The sequence below is a fragment of the Arachis hypogaea genome, chromosome 11 (genome assembly GCF_003086295.3).
Source record: "Arachis hypogaea cultivar Tifrunner chromosome 11, arahy.Tifrunner.gnm2.J5K5, whole genome shotgun sequence".
Lineage (NCBI taxonomy): Eukaryota > Viridiplantae > Streptophyta > Magnoliopsida > Fabales > Fabaceae > Arachis > Arachis hypogaea.
Window position 1 is genome coordinate 110,587,722 of NC_092046.1, and position 13,681 is coordinate 110,601,402.

At 40.2% G+C, this 13,681-nt stretch overlaps 1 non-coding gene across 1 annotated transcript; it reads left to right on the forward strand.

The window, feature by feature from the left end:
* The first annotated feature begins 10,243 nt into the window (after nt 1-10,243).
* Nucleotides 10,244-10,350, forward strand: LOC112724306 (small nucleolar RNA R71). The gene has a single exon (XR_003163475.1). It is a non-coding gene; the product is annotated as a small nucleolar RNA R71 (small nucleolar RNA).
* The last annotated feature ends 3,331 nt before the right edge of the window (nt 10,351-13,681 follow it).

The following is a 13,681-nucleotide window of genomic DNA, read 5'->3' on the forward strand; positions in this document are numbered from 1 at the left end:
GTCCTTGAAGAAACTGACATCCACGCGATCGCATGGACAACGCGATCGCGTGCCAAGCGCGAAGAAGCAGCGACGCGGCCACATGACTGACACGACCGTGTGGCAAGAAAAGCTCCGAATGACGCGACCGCGTGACCCACGCGGACGCGTGACAGAGGCCACGCACCAGAAATTGCAGAAAATGCTCCCAGCGATTTCTGAAGCCCTTTTTGGCCCAAATCCAAGTCCAGAAGGCATAGACCAGAGGTTATGAAGTGAGGAAATACATCCATTCAGAGAGAGCTCTCCAATTTAGTTACTTTTCCATGAATTAGATTTAGTTTAGAGAGAGATTCTCTCTCTCTTTAGGATTAGGGTTTAGATTTAGGATTTTTATTCACTTTCAGGATTATTTCTTTTGATCAGGTTCAATATTCCTTTTATTTACTTTTGCAAGCTACTTTATGAATCCTTTCATGTTATAGATTACTCTTTTATTAATGTTATTTGAGGTATTTCAGTTTAATATTGATTTCTCTTATTCATGCTATTGTTACTTTTACTCTGAAGACATTTTTTATTCCAAGTATATTTATTTTTCTCCTTTTGGTCTTGGTTAAGAAATCAGTAACTCAGGAGTTATCCAATTCAACAGCATAATTGATAATTATTATCTTTGTTAATTGAATTGAACTTCTATAATCCCAATCTTTTCTTAGGAAATAAATAGGATTCGAAGATCAAACCAATTAATCCCTTGACCTTCCATTATCTTAGTAAAGGTTAACAAAGTGGAATTGGGATTCAACCATCATCATCATTGCTAAGGATAGCTAGGATAGGACCTCTAATTTCTCATACCTTGCCAAAAGTTTGCTTTACAGTATTTATCTATTTTCAATTGCCATTTAATTTACTTGTCATCAAATTACTCGTTCCTCATTCTTGAAACTCCAATTTTACAATCTCCATAACCAATAATAAGAACAAACTTCCCTGCAGTTCCTTGAGAAGACGACCCAAGGTTAAATACTCGGTTATCAATTTTAAGGGGTTTGTTACTTGTGACAACCAAAATGTTTGCACGAAGGGGATTTTTGTTGGTCTAGAAACTATATCTACAACGCGACTGTTTTTATGATATTCTTTACTGGCAAAAATCCTCGCTCGTCAAAATGGCGCCGTTGCCGGGGAACTGCTAACGTGTGCCTTATTATTGGTTATTGTAAATATTTTTCTTTTACTTGTTTATTTATTTTTGTTTTTCCTTTTTAATTTTATTTGCTACTATGGACTCTCACCCCTCTCGCTTTGATTTTGGCTCTAACTTTGTTGAAGGAATAGAAGTTACAGCAGGAATATGCATCAAGGTCAGACCAATCAAGGATGGATGGAGCCAAGAGGATCTAATCAACCCTTTAGGCAACAACACCCTCCAAGATATCACGGATAACGACCATTCTACAATGCATGCCCAGCTGATAGATATGGTGGACAACCTTGTAACTACCAACAAGTCCCACCCCGTGCCTATAGACCATCCTTTCAACATAACCTCGAACCACCACACTCACAAGCTTCTCTTCACCATTCGCCACCGTATGAACCTTTCCTACCCCAGTTCCAATCCAATCACCCCCAAGCACCACCACTTCCCTATGTTTCATGTCCAAATCCATCACCCAGAGAATCAGAGGTTCGCCTCAAGGCAACAGTAAATAAACTTCAAACAACCATTCGACAACTGGAGCAAGCAGTAATTCAATTAGCTTCTAGACGCGCGAACATTCAAGGACCAACCACAGCCCCATGTGGACAATCTAATGAAGAGCGTAGCATGAAAGAGACACTAGAAACTCCAGTGGACAAGACAGAGAATGAATTCATACTAGAACAAGTAGAAGAAGCTATCAGTGTACAAGAAAAAGAGTTGGTTGAAGATCTAGGAGATGCTGAACCTCCATGGGAATCCAGAGTTGAGGAGAACTCCGTCAAGGACGTTACAATTGATGCTAAAGAGGATATTGCACAATCCCCAAGGCAAGTCGTTTATGAAGAACTAGACGGAATAACCCAGGACACAAATTCCCTTGATGATGATAGTCACAAGTCAAGCTCTCTTAGTAATGAACTTGCATCCGCAAGTGAATTCTCTGAGATCGAAGAATCTTCCCCAAATGAATACGAAGATGATGCAGAGGTAGATTTCTCTCAACCTCCAATCTATGACTCGAGTGATAAGGAAGACATAGAAGACTTTGACCAGGACACAGATGCATTTGAAGAACCTTGCAAAGAAGTGGAGGAATTCACAGAAGAGCACAAGGGAGTAGAACTTACATAACCACCGGAAACACCTTCCCCAAGGCCATTACCACCCAATACAAGCTTCAAGTGGGTACAATCCTTAACTTTTAACTTTACTTTTTCACTTGAATACGGTTTGCTTGAAACAGATGGCCAGCTTAGAGCTCTTTGCGGCTTTAAGAGTAAGAGGAAAATGGCTCGTGCTCAGAGCTGGTACACAAGGTTCAATAAGGTTCCACGCTTCAACTCGAAGTGCACGGATTGGCATCAAAATCAATCGAATGGATCTCGGAAAATGTTTCGTTACCATGGTGAGAATTTACTTTTTAAACCGCCTGGATGGAAACATGGAGATCAAGACGGAGGCGGATTTAAAAACAAGGTTTGGGATCATGGATTCTATTCTGACATTCGTCACCCCGGGAGTCTGAGACTCTGTTTGAAGCTGCTCAGAAGCTTTACATGCCTAGTTTGGGACCCCGGAGGCTATTGGCATTCCAAGCATTGGTGGAGATTTCTGGATGAGTTTAAACACAAGCCACCATAACAGGAAGCTCTTCCAATGTCCAACTTAAGGACTTTAACTAAAAGTGCTAGGTGGGAGACAACCCACATGGTATGATCGTTCCTTTTGCAATTTTAATTTTATTTCGTTTTGTTTGTTTTTTAATTTTGTTTTATTTTATTGAACCTGGAATCATGCATAGCATTCACATTAAGCACTGCATTCTGCATATTGCATTCCGCATTCTACATATAAAAAAAAAGAGGGTGCGCGATGCGACCGCATCATCCATGCGATCGCGTCAAATGGCGAACTACACTCCCCACGCGACCGAGTCATCCACGCGGCCGCGTGACCTGGAAATCGACGTAAGGATCCAACATCCAGAGAGTTGGGCTGGAATCGTGCGGCCATTGTGCGCCTAGCACAAAATGGCCCACGCGATCGCATGCCCCATGCGATCGCGTCACTTGCACACAATCAATCCCACGCGACCGCATGAGCAACGCGACCGCGTCGCATGGATTGCACAAACACCCCCAAGGAGACAGAGAGTTGCGCTAAAACGACGCTGGATTCGTGTGTTTAGCACAAATTCCAGCGACGCGATTGCCTGCCCCATGCGATCGCGTCATTTACTCTTTTTGCCCTCCGCGCGATCGCGTCATCAACGCGATCGCGTCAACCATCCATTTCGCACCAGCCACGCGACCGCGTGCCCCACGCGACCGCGTGCCCCACGCGGCCACGTGGATTCAAATTATAACCCCCTACGTTGATTCAGGTTGTGAATTATTGTTCGAAATTGATTCCCTGGCAATGGCACCAAAAACGGGTGCACAGAACCATGGTCTAAACATATCTTCACAACTTCGCATAACTAACCAGCAAGTGCACTGGGTTGTCCAAGTAATACCTTACGTGAGTAAGGGTCGAATCCCACGGAGATTGTCGGTATGAAGCAAGCTATGGTCACCTTGTAAATATCAGTTAAGTTGACTCATATGGGCTACAATATATTATGTAAATAAAACATAAAAGTAAGGATAGAAATACTTATGTAATTCATTGGTGAGAATTTCAGATAAGCGAATAGAGATGCTTTCGTTCCTCTGAACCTCTGCTTTCCTGCTATCTTCATCCAATCAGTCTTACTCCTTTCCATGGCTGGCTTTATGTGATACATCACCACTGTCAATGGCTACTTTCGGTCATCTCTCGGGAAAATGATCCAATGCCCTGTCACGGCACGGCTAATCGTCTGGAGGCATCACCCTTGTCAATGGCTTCATCTTATACTCTCAGTGAAAATGGTCAACGCACCCTGTCACGGCACGGCTATTCATCTGTCGGTTCTCGATCATGCTGGAATAGGATTTACTATCCTTTTGCGTCTGTCACCAACGCCCTGCAATCGCGAGTTAGGAGCTCGTCACAGTCATTCATTCATTGAATCCTACTCGAAATACCACAGACAAGGTTTAGACTTTCCGGATTCTCTTGAATGCCGCCATCATTCTAGCTTACACCACGAAGATTCTGGTTAGGAGATCTAAGAGATACTCATTCAGTCGAAGGTAGAACGGAAGTGGTTGTCAGGCACGCGTTCATAGGGAATGATGATGATTGTCACGTTCATCACATTCAGATTGAAGTACGAATGAATATCTTGGAAGCAAAACAAGATGAATTGAATAGAAAACAGTAGTACTTTGCATTAATCTTTGAGGAACAGCAGAGCTCCACACCTTAATCTATGGAGTGTAGAAACTCTACCGTTAAAAATATATAAGTGATAGTCCAGGCATGGCCGAGAGGCCAGCCCCCTAAGACGTGATCACAGGATCCAAATACAATCCAGGATCAAAGATGGTCAAAAAGACGTCTAATACAATAGTGAAAGGTCCTATTTATAATAAACTAGCTACTAGGGTTTACAGAAGTAAGTAATTGATGCATAAATCCACTTTCGGGGCCCACTTGGTGTGTGCTTGGGCTGATCTTGAGTGTTGCACGTGTAGAGGTCCTTCGTGAAGTTGAACGCCAGCTTTTGTGCCAGTTTGGGCGTTCAACTCTGGTTTTGGCTCCTTTTCTGGCGCTGGACGCCAGATTTGGGCAGAAAGTTGGCGTTGAACGCCAGTTTACGTCGTCTATTATTCGCCAAAGTATGGATTATTATATATTGCTGGAAAGCCCTGGATGTCTACTTTCCAACGCAATTGGAAGCGCGCCATTTCAAGTTCTGTAGCTCCAGAAAATCTACTTTGAGTGCAGGGAGGTCAGAATCCAACAGCATCAGCAGTCCTTCTTCAACCTCTGAATCTGATTTCTGCTCAAGTCCCTCAATTTCAGCCAGAAAATACCTGAAATCACAGAAAAACACACAAACTCATAGTAAAGTCCAGAAATGTGAATTTAATATAAAAACTAATGAAAACATCCCTAAAAGTAACTAGATCCTACTAAAAACATACTAAAAACAATGTCAAAAAGCGTATAAATTATCCGCTCATCACAACACCAAACTTAAATTGTTGCTTGTCCCCAAGCAACTGAAAATCAATTAGGATAAAAAGAAGAGAATATACTATAAATTCCAAACTATCAATGAAACATAGCTTCAATCATATGAGCGGGACTTATAGCTTTTTGCCTCTTGAATAGTTTTGGCATCTCACTCTATCCATTGAGGTTCAAAATGATTGGCATCTATAGGAACTCAGGGTTCAGATAGTGTTATTGATTCTTCTAGTTCAGTATGATGATTCTTGAACACAGCTTCTTTATGAGTCTTGGCCGTGGCCCTAAGCACTTTGTTTTCCAATATTACCACCGGATACATAAATGCCACAGAAACATAATTGGGTGAACCTTTTCAGATTGTGACTCAGCTTTGCTAAAGTCCCCAATTAGAGGTGTCCAGGGTTCTTAAGCAAACTCTTTTTTTTCTCTTTTTTTTTTTTTTGCTTTGGACCTTGACTTTAACCGCTCAGTCTCAAGTTTTCACTTGACACCTACACGCCACAAGCACATGGTTAGGGACAGCTTGGTTTAGCCGCTTAGACCAGCATTTTATTCCTTTAGGCCCTCCTATCCACTGATGCTCAAAGCCTTGGGATCCTTTTTATTTGCCCTTGCCTTTTTGGTTTTAAGGGTTATTGGCTTTTTCTGCTTGCTTTTTCTTTTTCTTTCTAATTTTTTTTTCTGCAAGCTTTGTTCTTTGCTGCTTTTTCTTGCTTCAAGAATCATTTTTATGATTTTTCAGATTATCAAATAACATGTCTCCTAGTCATCATTTTTTCAAGAGCCAACATATTTAACATTCTTAAACAACAACTTTAAAAGACATATGCACTGTTGAAGCATACATTCAGAAAACAAGAAGCATTGTCACCACATCAATATAATTAAGCTAAATTCAAGGATAAATTCGAAACTCATGTACTTCTTGTTCTTTTGAATTAAAACATTTTTCATTTAAGAGAGGTGATGGATTCATAGGACATTCATAACTTTAAGACAGAGTTACTAACTACTAATGATCATGTAATGAAGACACAAATATAGATAAGCACATAACAAAGAAAACGAAAAACAGAAGAAATAAGAACAAGGAATGAATCCACCTTAGTGATGGTGGTGTTTCCTTCTTGAGGAACCAATGATGTCCTTAAGCTCTTCTATGTCTCTTCCTTGTCTTTGTTGCTCCTCCCTCATTGCTTTTTGATCTTCTCTTATTTCATGAAGCATGATGGAGTGCTCTTGATGTTCCACCCTTAGTTGTCCCATATTGGAACTCAATTCTCCTAGGGAGGTGTTGATTTGCTCCCAATAGTTTTGTGGAGGAAAGTGCATTTGAGGCATCTCCGGGATCTCATGGTGATGAGCTTCATACGCCTCTTGAGCTCCATGAGTGGGCTCTCTTGCTTGCTCCATCTTTTTCTTAGTGATGGGCTTGTCCTCTTTAATGAGGATATCTCCCTCTATGTCAATCCCAGCCGAATTGCATAGGTGGCAAATGAGGTGAGGAAAGGCTAACCTTGCCATAGTGGAGGACTTGTCAGCCACCTTGTAGAGTTCTTGAGGTATAATCTCATGAACTTTCACCTCTTCTCCAATCATGATGTTATGGATCATGATGGCCCGGTCTATAGTAACTTCAGACCGGTTGCTAGTGGGAATGATTGAGCATTGAATGAACTCCAACCATCCTCTAGCTACAGGCTTGAGGTCCAATCTTCTTAGTTGAACCAGCTTGCCTTTGGAGTCAATCTTCTATTGAGCTCCTTCTACACATATGTCCATAAGGACTTGGTCCAACCTTTGATTAAAGTTAACCCTTCTAGTGTAGGGGCGTTCATCTCCTTGCATCATGGGCAAGTTAAACGCCAACCTCACATTCTCCGGACTAAAATCTAAGTATTTCCCCCAAACCATTGTAACATAGTTCTTTGGATCCGGGTTCTTACATTGATCATGGTTCTTGGTGATCCATGCATTAGCATAGAACTCTTAAACCATTAGGATGCCGACTTGTTGGATGGGATTTGTTAGAACTTCCCAACCTCTTCTTTGAATTTCATGTCGGATCTCCGGATACTCATTTCTTTTGAGTTTGAAAGGGACCTCGGTGATCACCTTCTTCTTGGCCACAACATCATAGAAGTGGTCTTGATGGGCTTTGGAGATGAACCTTTCCATCTCCCATGACTCGGATGTGGAAGCTTTTGTCTTCCCTTTCCCCTTTCTAGAGGATTCTCCGGTCTTAGGTGCCATCAATGGTAATGGAAAAACAAAAAGCTTATGCTTTTACCATACCAAACTTAGAATTTTGCTCGCCCTCGAGCAATCAAAGAAATAATAGATGAAGAAGAAGAAGAAATGGAGGAGAGGGAGAGTGGGAAGTGTTTCGGCCAAGAAGGGTGTAGAGGGGTGTGTTGTGTGAATTTGATGAAGAATGGAGGGCTTTATATAGGGAAGGGAGGGGGGGAAAGGTTTCGGCCATATGGGTGGGTTTGGGTGGGAAATTGGTTTTGAATTTTGAAGGTAGGTGGAGTTTATGAGGTAGGTTTATGGGGAAGAGTGGATGGATGTGAGTGGTGAAGAGGTGATGGGGAAGAGAGATTGAGGTGATTGGTGAAGGGTTTTTGGGGAAGAGTGTTTATGGGGTTGTGTGAAAGAGAGTGGTGAGAAGAAGTGAGTGGAGGTAGGTGGGGATCCTGTGGGGTCCACAGATCCTGAGGTGATCCTGTGGGGTCCACAGATCCTAAGGTGATCCTGTGGGATCCACAAATCCTGAGATGATCCTGTGGGGTCCACAGATCCTGGGGTGTCAAGGATTTGCATCCCTGCACCAATTAGGCATGTAAAATGCCTTTGCACACAACTCTGGGGGTTCAGCGCCAGGTTGGTGCCCATTTTGGGCGTTCAACGCCCATTTGTTGCCATTTCTGGCGTTGAACGCCAGAACCATGCTTGTTCTGGGCGTTCAGTGCCAGAATGCTGCCCATTTTGGGTGTTCAGCGCCAGAACCATGCTCTGTTCTGGCGTTGAACGCCAGGCAGATGCTCCTCCAGGGTGTCATTTTTCTTCTGCTGTTTTTGATTCTGTTTTCAATTTTTATATTTATTTTGTGACTCCTCATGATCATGAACCTATAAAGACATATAACTAAGAAAAATATTGTTAGATAAATAAAAATTGGGTTACCTCCCAACAAACGCTTCTTTAATGTCAATAGCTTGACAGTGGGCTCTCATGGAGCCTCACAGATGTTCAGAGCATTGTTGAGACTCTCCAACACCAAACTTAGAGTTTGGATATGGGAGTTCAACACCAAACTTAGAGTTTGGTTGTGGCCTCCCAACACCAAACTTAGAGTTTGACTGTGGGGGCTTTGGTTGACTCTGCTTTGAGAGAAGCTTTTTATGCTTCCTCTCCATGGATGTAGAGAGAGATCCTTGAGTTGTAAACACAAGGTTGTCCTCATTTAATTGAAGGATCAATTCTCCTCTGTCCACATCAATCACAGCTCTTGCTGTGGCTAGGAAAGGTCTTCCTAGGATGATGGATTCATCCTCTTCCTTTTCAGTATCCAGGACTATGAAATTAGCAGGGATGTAAAGGCCTTCAACCTTTACTAACACGTCCTCTACTTGTCCATAAGCCTATTTTCTTGAATTGTCTGCCATCTCTAATGAGATTCTAGCAGCTTGCACCCTATAGATTCCCAGTTTCTCTATTACAGAGAGGGGCATGAGGTTTATTCCTGAACCAAGGTCACATAGGGCCTTAAAGATCATGGTGCCTATGGTACAAGGTATTATGAACTTTTCAGGATCCTGTCTCTTCTGAGGCAATGTCAGTTGATCCAGATCACTTAGTTCATTGATGAACAAGGGAGGTTCAACTTCCCAAGTATCAATGCCAAATAATTTGGCATTCAGCTTCATGATTGCACCAAGAAACTTGGCTGTTTGCTCTTCAGTAACATCCTCATCCTCTTCAGAAGAGGAATACTCATTAGAGCTCATGAAGGGTATAAGGAGGTTCAATGGAATCTCTATAGTCTCTAGATGAGCCTCAGAGTCCTTTGGTTCCTCAGAGGGAAGCTCCTTATTGGTCACTGGACGTCCCAGGAGGTCTTCCTCCTTGGGATTCACGTCCTCCTCTCCCTCATTGGGTTCGGCCATTTTGCTTATGTCAATGGCCTTGCACTCTCCTTTTGGATTCTCTTCTGTATTGCTTGGGAGAGTACTGGGAGGGATTTCAGTGATCCTTTTACTCAGCTGGCCCACTTGTGCTTCCAAATTTCTAATGGAAGACCTTGTTTCATTTATGAAACTCACAGTGGCCTTGGACAGATCAGAGACTAAGTTTGCCAGATTAGAAGTATTTTGTTCAGAGTTCTCTGTCTGTTGCTGAGTGGATGATGGAAAAGGTTTATTATTGTTAAACCTATTTCTTCCACCATTATTAAAGCCTTGTTGAGGCTTTTGATCCTTCCATGAGAAATTTGGATGATTTCTCCATGATGAGTTATAGGTGTTTCCATAAGGTTCACCTAAGTAATTCACCTCTGCTATTGCAGGGTTCTCAGGATCATAGGCTTCTTCTTCATAAGAAGCCTCTTGAGTACTGTTGGATGCAGCTAGCATTCCATTCAGACTCTGGGAAATCATATTGACTTGCTGAGTCAATATTTTGTTCTGAGCCAATATGGCATTCAGAGTATCAATCTCATGAACTCCCTTCTTCATAGGCGTCCCATTATTCACAGGATTCCTTTCAGAAGTGTACATGAACTGGTTATTTGCAACCATGTCAATGAGTTCTTGAGCTTCTGCAGGCGTTTTCTTTAGGTGAATGGATCCACCTGCAGAAGTGTCCAATGACATCTTAGATAACTCAGACAGACCATCATAGAATATATCCAGGATGGTCTATTCTGAAAGCATGTCAGAAGGACACTTTTTGGTCAGTCCTTTGTATCTCTCCCAAGCTTCATAGAGGGATTCACCTTCTTTTTGTCTGAAGGTTTGAACATCCACTCTAATCTTGCTCAGCTTTTGAGGAGGAAAGAACTTGGCTAGGAAAGCCTTGACCAGCTTATCCCAAGAGTTCAGGCTATCCTTAGGTTGAGAGTCTAACCATATTCTAGCTCTGTCTCTTACAGCAAATGGGAAAAGCATGAGCCTGTAGACTTCAGGATCTATTCCATTAGTCTTAACAGTATCACATATCTGCAAGAATTCAGTTAAGAACTGAAAAGGATCTTCAGATGGAAGTCCATGAAACTTGCAGTTCTGCTGCATCAGAGAAACTAATTGAGGTTTCAGCTCAAAGTTGTTTGCTCCAATGGCAGGAATGGAGATGCTTCTTCCATGTAAATTGAAATTAGGTGCAGTAAAGTCACCAAGTATCCTCCTTGCATTGTTGTTGGTTCGGCTGCCATCTCCTTTACTTGTTCGAAATTTTCAATTAAGTTGTCTCTGGATTGTTGTAATTTAGCTTCTCTTAGTTTTTTCTTCAGAGTCCTTTCAGGTTCTGGATCAGCTTCAACAAGAATGCCTTTTTCTCTGTCCCTGCTCATAAGAAAGAGAAGAGAAAAAGAAAAGAAGAGGAATCCTCTATGTCACAGTAAATAGGTTCCTTATTGTTAGTAGAAGAAAAGAAGAAGAGAAAAATCTGAACTTAGAAAGGAGAGAGAGGGTTTGGATTTTTGGTGGGTGAGGGAGAGATGTTAGTAGATGAATAAATAAATAGAATAAGATGAGAGAGGGAAAATTTCGAAAATAATTTTGAAAAAGAGTTAGTGATTTTGAAAATAGTTTTGAAAAAGTTAGTAATTTCGAAATTAAGATTTAAAAATTGAAATAATTAGTTAATTAAAAAGAAATTTTGAAAAAGAGGGAGATATTTTCGAAAATTAGAGAGAGAGAGAGAGAGAGAGTTAGTTAGGTAGTTTTGAAAAAGATAAGAAACAAACAAAAAGTTAGTTAGTTAGTTGAAACAAATTTGAAAATCAATTTTTGAAAAGATAAGAAGTTAGGAAGTTAGAGAAGATATTTTGAAATCAAATTTTTGAAAAAGATAAGATAAGAGGATATTTTTGAAAAGATATGATAGAAATTAGTTTTTGAAAAAGATTTGAATTTTTAAAATCACAACTAATGACTTAAAGTTTGAATCTTTCTTAACAAGCAAGTAACAAACTTGAAATTTTTGAATCAAAACATTAATTGTTATTGTTATTTTCGAAAATTTGGGATAAAAATAAGAAAAAGATTTTTGAAAAATTTTTGGAATTTTCGAAAATAACTAAGAAATTTGAAAAAGATTTGATTTTTGAAAAAGAGAAGATTTTCAAATTGAAAATTTGATTTGACTCATAAGAAACAACTTGATTTTTAAATTTTTTTTTGAAAAAGTCAACTCAAATTTTCGAATTTATGAGAGAAAAGAGGGAAAGATATTTTTTTTTATTTTTGAATTTTTATGATGAGAGAGAAAAACACTAAAAAGATGCAATGCATGAAATTTTTAGATCAAAACATGTGATGCATGCAAGAATGCTATGAATGTCAAGATGAACACCAAGAACACTATGAATGTCAAGATGAACATCATAGACACAATTTTGAAAAAATTTTAATGCAAAGAAAACATGCAAGACACCAAACTTAGAATTCTTTAATGCTTAGACACTAAGAATTCAAGAATGCATATGAAAAACAAGAAAAGAACAAAACAAAAAATCATCAAGATCAAACAAGAAGACTTACCAAGAACAACTTGAAGATCATGAAGAACACCATGAATGCATGAAATTTTCGAAAAATGCAAGATGCACATGCAAATGACACCAAACTTATGACATGACTCATGACTCAAACAAGAAACACAAAAAATGTTTTTGATTTTTATGATTTTCTAATTTTTTTGGATTTTTTTGAAAATTATATGAAAAAGAAAAAATTAAGGATTCCAAAATTTTTAACATGAATTCCAGGAATCTTGCATTCTTAGTCTAAAGCTTCAGTCCAGGAATTAGACATGGCTCACTAGCCAGCCAAGCTTTCAATGAAAGCTCCGTCCAAAACACTAGACATGGCCAATGGCCAACCAAGCTTCAGCAGGTGAATCAGGAACAGCAGCAGGTGGATTAGCAACAACTAGCTTGCTCTTGATAACAAATTGCTGCCTCAGTCTAAATAAATTTAGACATGGCTTTACAGCCAGCCAGGCTTCACATGCTTCATGAAACACTAGAATTCATTCTTAAAAATTTTGAATAAAATTTTTGAAAACATTTTTATATTATTTTTTTTCGAAAACAGATGAGAAATTTTAAAATATTTTGAAAAATTTTTTTGAAAAGAAAACAAAAAGAAAATTACCTAATCTGAGCAACAAGATGAACCGTCAGTTGTCCAAACTCGAACAATCCCGGCAACGGTGCCAAAAACTTGGTATGCGAAATTGCTACTCAGGTTGTGAATTGTTGTTCGAAATTGATTCCCTGGCAATGGCACCAAAAACGGGTGCACAGAACCATGGTCTAAACATATCTTCACAACTTCGCATAACTAACTAGCAAGTGCACTGGGTCGTCCAAGTAATACCTTACATGAGTAAGGGTCGAATCCCACGGAGATTGTCGGTATGAAGCAAGCTATGGTCACCTTGTAAATATAAGTTAAGTTGACTCATATGGGCTACAATATATTATGTAAATAAAACATAAAGTAAGGATAGAAATACTTATGTAATTCATTGGTGAGAATTTCAGATAAGCGAATGGAGATGCTTTCGTTCCTCTGAACCTCTGCTTTCCTGCTATCTTCATCCAATCAGTCTTACTCCTTTCCATGGCTGGCTTTATGTGATACATCACCACTGTCAATGGCTACTTTCGGTCATCTCTCGGGAAAATGATCCAATGCCCTGTCACGGCACGGTAATCTCTGGAGGCATCACCCTTGTCAATGGCTTCATCTTATCTCTCAGTGAAAATGGTCAACGCACCCTGTCACGGCACGGCTATTCATCTGTCGGTTCTCGATCATGCAGGAATAGGATTTACTATCCTTTTGGTCTGTCAAACGCCCTGCAATTGCGAGTTGGAGCTCGTCACAGTCATTCATTCATTGAATCCTACTCGGAATACCACAGACAAGGTTTAGACTTTCCGGATTCTCTTGAATGCCCCATCATTCTAGCTTACCCACGAAGATTCTGTTAGAGATCTAAGAGATACTCATTCATCGAAGGTAGAACGGAAGTGGTTGTCAGGCACGCGTTCATAGGGAATGATGATGATTGTCACGTTCATCACATTCAGTTGAAGACGAATGAATATCTTAGAAGCGAAATAAGATGAATTGAATA